At 32.4% G+C, this 8,647-nt stretch overlaps 2 long non-coding RNA genes and 1 pseudogene across 2 annotated transcripts; all 3 read left to right on the top strand.

Moving 5' to 3' along the window:
* LOC148765142 (uncharacterized) lies at positions 1-2,132 on the top strand. The gene is made up of 2 exons (XR_016029719.1): positions 1-412; positions 1,931-2,132. It is a non-coding gene; the product is annotated as an uncharacterized LOC148765142 (long non-coding RNA).
* Positions 2,133-3,620: 1,488 nt separating this feature from the next.
* Positions 3,621-4,572, top strand: LOC148765141 (uncharacterized). The gene is made up of 3 exons (XR_016029823.1): positions 3,621-3,830; positions 3,918-3,948; positions 4,454-4,572. It is a non-coding gene; the product is annotated as an uncharacterized LOC148765141 (long non-coding RNA).
* A 573-nt stretch (positions 4,573-5,145) lies between these two features.
* LOC148765140 (uncharacterized) lies at positions 5,146-7,649 on the top strand (annotated as a pseudogene).
* The last annotated feature ends 998 nt before the right edge of the window (positions 7,650-8,647 follow it).

Raw genomic sequence — 8,647 nt, 5'->3', positions numbered from 1 at the left:
GTTAAGTATGCATGTCTTTACACTTGGCGCCCCCTAATCATTTCTCTAATCCCACACTCAAAGTAACCCAAAAGACACCCTTCATCTTTTTCCTTTCAACACCTCAACACCTTACTTGTCTTCTCCATTTCTCTCCACCGAAGCCATCACCACCACCATCGGCCTTCTCCTTCTTCCACCTCAACCCCCAAATTTTCAAGAAAATCAAAAATAAAAATGAAGGTCCCCTATTTAACCCTTGCTATAGACTACACCAAAAACACCATCAAAACTACTTGCCTCCTTACGGGAGATAATAACTCATCCCTCCTTGAAGCTCACACCATTTCGTTCACAATCAAAGTAGTTTGGTTAGATTTCGGTGCTTGAAAGCCTCTCTTCCTTCGGTTGTTTTCTTCTCTTCGATTTTAAGGTAAGAAATTCCGATTTCTTGCTGCAATTAGATGGCATCAATAGTATTAAAATGGTTTTCAAATTTTTTTAAAAGATTGGGAGTGATATCGAAAATTAGGGCTTTTTGGGGAAAAATGGAAAAGAAGTGTTTAATGTTGATTTCTTGCTCTTGCATGCACCATCTAAGTTGGTAGTGGGTAGATACAACTTTTATTGGCCAAAAGCATTAAAAATTTCGGATTTCAAAAAGGGGTTTCAAGAAAAATAAATTTTGAACTTTTATGGGTTGCATGTGTAGATCTTAAGAAGTTTTGGGTCAAATCTGTAATTTTTGAGAAGTCAGCCCTAAATGTGTTTTCAAAACTGTTTTCCAGCATTTATTGAACAAAAATTTCGGATTTAAAAAGGTTTTGCAAGAAAAAGTGATTTTTGAACTTCTAGTGGCCTTGCATGTATAGATCTAGAGATTTTGGGGTGAAATATGTAATTTTCGAAATATGTAATTTCTGCATAAAGTAACTTTTTAACTTTGTTTTCTGCATTTATTAAAGTAAAATTTCAGATTGTCAGGGGTTTTTCATGAAAAAGTGAATTTTGAACTTTTAGTCTGGTTGCATGTGTAAATCTTAAAACTTTGGGGTCAAAACTGCAATTCCCGAAAAATTTCTCATTTCTAAAATTTGAATCTTTTTTTCTAGCAAGTATTAAATGGGGAAAAGTTTTCTTTACAAAGGTTTTCAAAGTAGTTAAAGTTATATTAGAGGTTTTGATTTTTTAAAAGAAAAAGGGGATTTTCTAGTTTCTAATTTCAAGAAAATTCGAAACTTTGTGAAAATTTGAAATGATTTCTGAAATTAGAACTTGGATCAGTTAGGAGTCCTAGTATTTAATTTGGGAATTTTTTGGAATTATAGTTTGCTATTATTTCGGAAATTGGACATTGTGCATGTAATTTATTATGTTTTGTGCTTTTATTGTCATGTCTTTGATTTAATAACTATGAGTGATGAGATTTGGGATTTTGTACCTTAAATGGCTGCATGGATGTGTTGATTACTGCTGGAATTTATTGGAATGGATTATTACCTAGATGTGGTAATAAGTTGATTAAATGAAAGGTGAAAAAGGGGTGCTTGCTTTACAAGCATGGTTTAATATTAAATGGTGATGTTAATGTGTGACTGCGTGTGTGTGTGTGTTCAATATGTGTGAGTGTGTGTGTTGAATGTGTATGTGGTGTGTGCCGTGTGTGGTTGTGTGTTTATGTGTGTGAATTTGGGGAATTTTTGCCCCAAGGTATAAATATGTGGTGAATTGTGATTTTTGTGTGATTTTGTGGCACTTGATTGATATCTGTGATGTTTATGTGTGGGTCATAAGCATGATTTCGAAAAGTTGCATGTTTTTAAATTGAAAGATTAATGGAATACCGGGTAATAAACAACTCGGATATAGAGGGCCGGTATCCAACTAGGATGATGTGTTGTGGTTTGATTCCACTTAGTGAAAACGGGCTCGTAACAGGTTTATTATCCAGGTACAAAAATTAATCTTTCACGGATCGAGGTCTTGCATGGGGTTTTTGGAAGTTGTACGAGGACCTATGAACGATGCTGAAGTCTTTTGGTTATTTTCTTTTGGTGATGTAATATTAAACCTAACTATTTCCTTTTCGTACCTTTTAAACTCGTTACCGGTATGAATCGTACTCAACCCCTATTATAATATAAATTGTTTCGTAATTTATCTATTTTCATGCCTCCGTTAGCAATTTCCGAATTATTCACCCAAATTAACCTTTCCAAACTCTGATTTCTTCTCGAACCAAAAACCGATAGTGATAGTGTAGCACTCGAACAAAAAACCTCCTCTCGGAACTTGTTTCCAAACGAAACATTTATTCGGCTAAAGTAACCTAAAGAAAGATTTCGAAAAATGCAAAGTTTTAATAATTGGATTTTGGTCCCATTTTAAAGTTTCAAAAATTACAAATAGATCCTTGGCTTCTGCTAGTTTAATAAATATTCCGATAAATCGGTTCGATTTATCGCCCGATTAGGAGGCGGGTGCTACACTTGTAGTATACTATAGTCATTTGTAGTCCATTTCAGTTTAGTAAATTTATTAGCAAAAAAAAAAATCATACTTTTTTTGTATTTTTCATGTAATCTATCTCGCATGTTCCATTTTGCTCTTTTAACTCGTATTTTTTTGTCGCAGGTTTTGCTTTTATTATAAAAAAATGATATGCACAGAATAAGATGCGATGAAGTGCTTTGTGAAGTTGGATTCAGTCTAGACTTTATGTCACTATATATAATTATAGATAACTATAGTCACATGTAGTAACATACAGTTATATGTATGTTATAGGTTTTTTAATGTACAGTAATACTTGTTAATGTTTGAAGAATATATGCATGTGATTGTATTTTTTTCATTTTTTGCTTGTTAGTTGATTTATAATATCAAGATCTAAATTGTGAATTTTATTTGTTGGTGTAGATGAATTTTGGGGTAAAAAGACAGCACATGACTACATATAACTACACATGACTATTGAACTTTGGTTTTAGTACACTGTAGTCATGTGTAGTATACTTTCAGTTTATTACCACAATTTAAATTAATAAAAAAATTAAAAATTAAATATTTACAAAATTACAAAATTTAAAAATTTTAAAAATTAAAACAAATCGAATTATTAGAAAAATATATTTTATAAAAAAATATAGTAATAATAAAAAAGTTACAATATATATAGAATAATAAAAAAAATATTAAATTAAAAATCATGATATATGCAGTATAGAAATACTAAATGCAGGTCCAAAATATAAATGCAGTTGGTGAAAATACGGAATGCAGTTGGGCGCATTTCCAGACCGGGGTATCTCAAAGAAAGATTTTTAGGGATAGACCCACTACTAGAAAATTGAGTTTTTGTGACACTCTATTGTGACGGTATTTTAAAGCCGTAGTTATAGGATATCTATTAAGACGGCTAAATGCTAATAGATAGGCGTATGAGTAAATATACTTTTTTTTTTTTGCTTTATTTAATTTTCAAGAACCCTATATTATGACGCTTTTGAGTTAGTCGTCTCGATATATACAGATATAATGAGACGATTTCATATACCGTCATAACATACAGGAATAATGGCGTTATTATAATTGGAGCAAAAAAATACCGCGAAAATTTCTATTTTATTTCCCTAAAATAATTGAAATTGCTGTTAAATTAATGCACATTCCACTTACAAAGGAAAAAAAACAGATTTCTGCCAAATCCCTAACCCTTTCATATCCCGTTTTCTTCTCGCTTTTCACCAAATTCCTAACCATTTCATTCCCCGTTTCATTCTTCCTTTTTGTCCAATCGGCGGTGCACTCCAGCCCGATTTCTTCTTCCTTTCGTGCAAACGGCGGTAAAGGTGCCTGTGAATTTAATTTAGTTTGAGAATTTCCCCGTTATTTGCTTCGATTCCTAACAATCAAACTATGTGATGATTTCTCGACAGGTATACTAAAATTACCGAAGAACTCTGGCAGGTAATACAAGTGTTTGTTTCATGACCTAAATATTTTGTTTCAAAATTATTTAATATTTTTTTTTCTCGAACAAAATTGTATGATCTTTCGTCTAATTCATGAATTTGGTGCACCTTAAACGAAATTAGAGTGGATTGGGTGAGATTTGGTTCAACGTGGGGATTGGATGAGATTTAGTATGGTGATGTAAGAAAAATCTGATTACAGTGGAAAATTATGTGGAAACTGAAAGAAAGCTTAAGGGGTGCACTTATTAAAAGTTTGGAATAAATTCATAAAGTAATAGAATATAAATTCATTCAATTATTATTAAGGTGCACTTATTAAAAGTTTCTTAATATTATTTTTTATTTTTTGTATTTCTTCGAAAAATTCATTCAATTATTGTTTCATTTTTTTGTTGTTGTCTGATGAAGATTTGGGATTATCATACTGTGATTTCTGAAATTTATTATTTGGATATTAACTTCATAAATTAAATATTGTGTTTGGAATTCTCATACAGGCTAATTTGTGAGATATTAATTTCTCTATCTTGAAGCTATTTTACTCGAAGACAGAATGTGTTATACAGGTTTGAATAAGAAATACCAGAAAAATTCTATTACTTAACTTTGTAATAGCAGTTTGTCTCCACCTATATATATATATATATATATATATATATATATATATATATATATATATATATATATATATATATTTCTTATGAGTAAACTGCAAAAACTACCCCTGTGTAATCCCAAAATAGCAAAAACCCCCCTGTGATAAATAAACTAGCAAAAACCCCCCCTGTGAAATTATTTAAATAGCAAAAACCCCCCTATGGAACTATTTGAGGGTTGACTTGATATAAAAAGACACAAATACCCCTGGAGTCTTGCAATTAATAAATTCTTATATTTTATAAATATTTTAATTATTTTATTTAAAAAATAATCAATTTAGTTGTTTACTATTTTTTTTAATTTCTAAACAAATAAATTAAAAAGAATAAATATACATATAATATGTATATATATAAATACATTTTGAGGGTCAATTTTGTCATTTCAAGTCTAAAAAATCAGCTAGGGGGGATTCTGCCTTTGACTAAATTTCACAGGGGGGTTTTTGCTAGTTTATTTATCACAGGGGGGTTTTTGCTATTTCGAGATAACACAGGGGTAGTTTTTGCAGTTTACTCAGCATGTCTATTGTAATACTTGCCTTTGCAGTCGAAACTATTAGCATGGATAGAAAATGGATGGATTCCCCAAGGTTAAGCACAGAGTATCAAACAGGATTGTATAGTTTTCTTAACTTTGCCTTCTCAAATTCAAACGATGGCCTAATCTTGTGCCCCAGTAAGAAATGTAGAAACGGTTTTTGCAAAACACGGAAAGTAGTAGTAGAACATCTTCTTTGGCATGGTTTTTTAAGTGGGTACACAAAATGGATTCTTCATGGAGAGTTGTTTACTGATGAAGAAGAACTTGTATTGCAAGATGATGATGTGACAAATAATGATTACAATGTTCAAGGAATGTAACGTGATATATTTGGAATGCAAGATGAATTTGAAACAACGGCCAATAGAAGAGGTGGAGAGACCGTGCAAAGAAGCTGAGAAATTTTATAAGCTTATGGCAGATGCAGAAAAAGGGCTTTATCCTGGATGTCAAAGGTTTTCTAGACTTTCTTTCATTATTCGATTGCTCCAAATTAAGTGTATTGGAAATTGGACGATAGTTTTTTACTTTGATACTTAATTTGTTGAGAGAATCATTTCAAGAAGGTGTCCAATTACCCAAAAATTAACACGAGACCAAAAAAATACTAAAGGATTTGGGTTTGAATTATACGAAGATTGATGCATGTAAAAATGATTGCATGCTATATTGGGGTGTCAATGAGAGTAAGATCAGATCGCATCTGTGATGAGCCACAGTGGATAATACCAGAACTTAGTCAAGCTGATCAAGGCGTTTCTTCAGAAAAATCAAAGAAAGAAAAGAAAGTTTCGGCAAAAGTAATGTGGCACTTCCCACTGAAACCAAGGTTGCAGCGATTATTTAGGAATTCAAAAACTGCATCCCTTATGAAGTGGCATGACGAGAAACGAATCAAAGATGGTTTCATGAGGCACCCCGCAGATTCTCCTGCTTGGCATACTTTTGACTATCATAATCCAGACTTTGCTAAAGATTCCCCCAATGTAAGATTAGGTATGGCAACAGATGGTTTTAATCCTTATAAAACTATGAATGTATCTCATAGTACATGGCCAGTAATCCTAATACCTTACAATCTTCCACCTGGAGATTGCATGAAAAAATCACACTTTATTCTATCTCTACTTGTACCTGGTCCAACAGAGCCCGAAAACAATCTGGATAATTGCCGAATTAAAGGAGTTATTTGAGTCTGGAATAAACACTTATGATGCTTCGTCAAAAGAAAATTTTCAAATGCATGCAGCAATATTGTGGACAATCATTGATTTTCCGGGCCTTGCAGCTATATCTGGATGGAATACTAAAGAGAAGTACGCATGTCCGATATGCTATAAGTTTACCAACTCTAAATGGTTGGATAATTCTCACAAGTATTGTTATATGTGTCATCGCATTTTCTTACCCGAAGATCATCCTTATCGAATTGAGAAGGGATCATTTGATGGCACACAAGAGTATCGAACGACACCTGCCTATTTGAGGGGATCTACGATATTTGGTGATATTAAGGACATTGATAACATGTTCGGAAAAAATGTGGGTGATCAGAATTTTCCGTATAGTTGGAAAAAAAGAAGTATTTTATTTGATTTGCCATATTGGGAAAATAATTTAGTACGCCATAATCTCGATGTTATGCACATTGAGAAGAATGTATGCGACAAGGTTCTGTATACATTATTGGATTCTGATAAGTCAAAAGACAATTACAAAGCCCGACTTGATATGAAAAAGATGGGAATAAGACCATGACTCCATCCCTTTGTTGATGAATTTGGAAAAAAATGGATACCTGCATCTTCTTTCACATTAAATAAGAAGGAGAAAGAAATATTTTTGTAGGGTTCTAAAAACATTAAGCTGCCTGATGGTTACGCTGCAAATATATCAAGGTGTGTGTATTTGAAGCCAACTAAGATATTTGGTCTCAAAAGTCATGATAGTCACATATTAATGCAACAATTGCTACAACTTTCTTTACGTAAACTTTTGCCGAAGTCATGCGTTCCCCTTTGATTCATTTGAGTCGTTACTTTAGAGAATTGTGTTTTAAAACACTCCATCATTCTGATTTGGTTCGCCTCGAAAAGGATATTGCTATCATACTATGCCAGCTTGAAAAGATATTTCCTCCATCATTTTTTGATATCATGGTACATTTGACCATTCATTTGGTCACAGAGGCAAAATTAGCAGGGCCTGTTCATTACCGTTGGATGTATCTTGTTGAAAGGCAAGTCTTTTAATGAATGTTATTTAATCATTATTTTTAATATTTTTATATCATACTTATTTTTAATATTCTGATTCTTAGGTATTTGAGTTCAATAAAATCTTATGTACGCAATCGGAGCCGACCAGAAGGATCAATTGTTGAAGGGTATCTGGCAGAAGAATGTTTAGTATTAAGCTCTTTATACTTTGAGGAAAATATTGAAACATGACTTAATCGGATTAGTAGAAACAATTGTAGAGATATGAACCTATCCCTATAATTTTCCATACGAGGGGTGTATATCACATATATATATATATATATATATATATATATATATATATATATGTGAAGATAATATTTTGGATATAATTAGAATGACAATAACTCACAAAATAGTGAATGAACAAAAAATGGATGTTGGGAAGAAAAAAATGATAAGTGATCACTATACGTCAGTAGGCTGAATAAATGACACTAGGCTGAATTTCCTTGGCCTTTGAATTCATTAACCAAGAAAAAACAATATGGTTATTGCGAAGCCAAGCACTACAGGTCAATGGATCATCAATTTTGCTTGGGCAAGGAATCACCCCATTGAGAAATCTCAGCTTATTCTTCACAATTAATGAAATGATGATAATAGCACGACTCCATGAGAAATAATTGTTGCCGGTGAGCAATTGTGTAACAAGCGTGAGGCCTGGGCCCTCGGTTGGATGTATGAAATAGGGAGTGGCGGGATCATTGATAGGATTGCGTTGAACCGTAAATTGAAGATTGAAAGAAAAACTAGAAAGAAGAAAAACGGAGGGGTATCCGTTTTCCGATCTGAAACGAATCGAAGACCAGATATAAAACTGATGGAAGAAGATTGATCGAATATAGCAGAATGAACGAAGAAGATGATCGGAACTGATCACCGGAAACATAGAAACAAATAAACGCGGAATTTATTCATCTGATACCATATTAGAACTCGAGATCTGGTTCCATGGAAGTACATGAAGTAGAGAATTTCATATTGAATCTTGAATATTCAGCTGAATCAAAATTGTTACAGAATGAGCTGTGTAAACACCCATATATACCAATCTAACTAACGAGTTAATATTGCTATATCAGATAAAAGGCACTATACGCTTTTATTAATAAATCAATTTAATCGGGGTTTTTTTTGTTTTTTTTGGCATATATTCGATCAAAATAATAATACAAATTAAAATATCGAAGTTATTTAGAGTATATTGATATTATTCATTAGTCA

This window comes from Erythranthe guttata, chromosome 14, assembly GCF_056151865.1.
Source record: "Erythranthe guttata isolate IM_541 chromosome 14, IM_541, whole genome shotgun sequence".
NCBI lineage: Eukaryota > Viridiplantae > Streptophyta > Magnoliopsida > Lamiales > Phrymaceae > Erythranthe > Erythranthe guttata.
The sequence above is the reverse complement of the archived record's forward strand: the minus strand, read 5'-3'. Positions and strand labels throughout refer to the sequence as shown.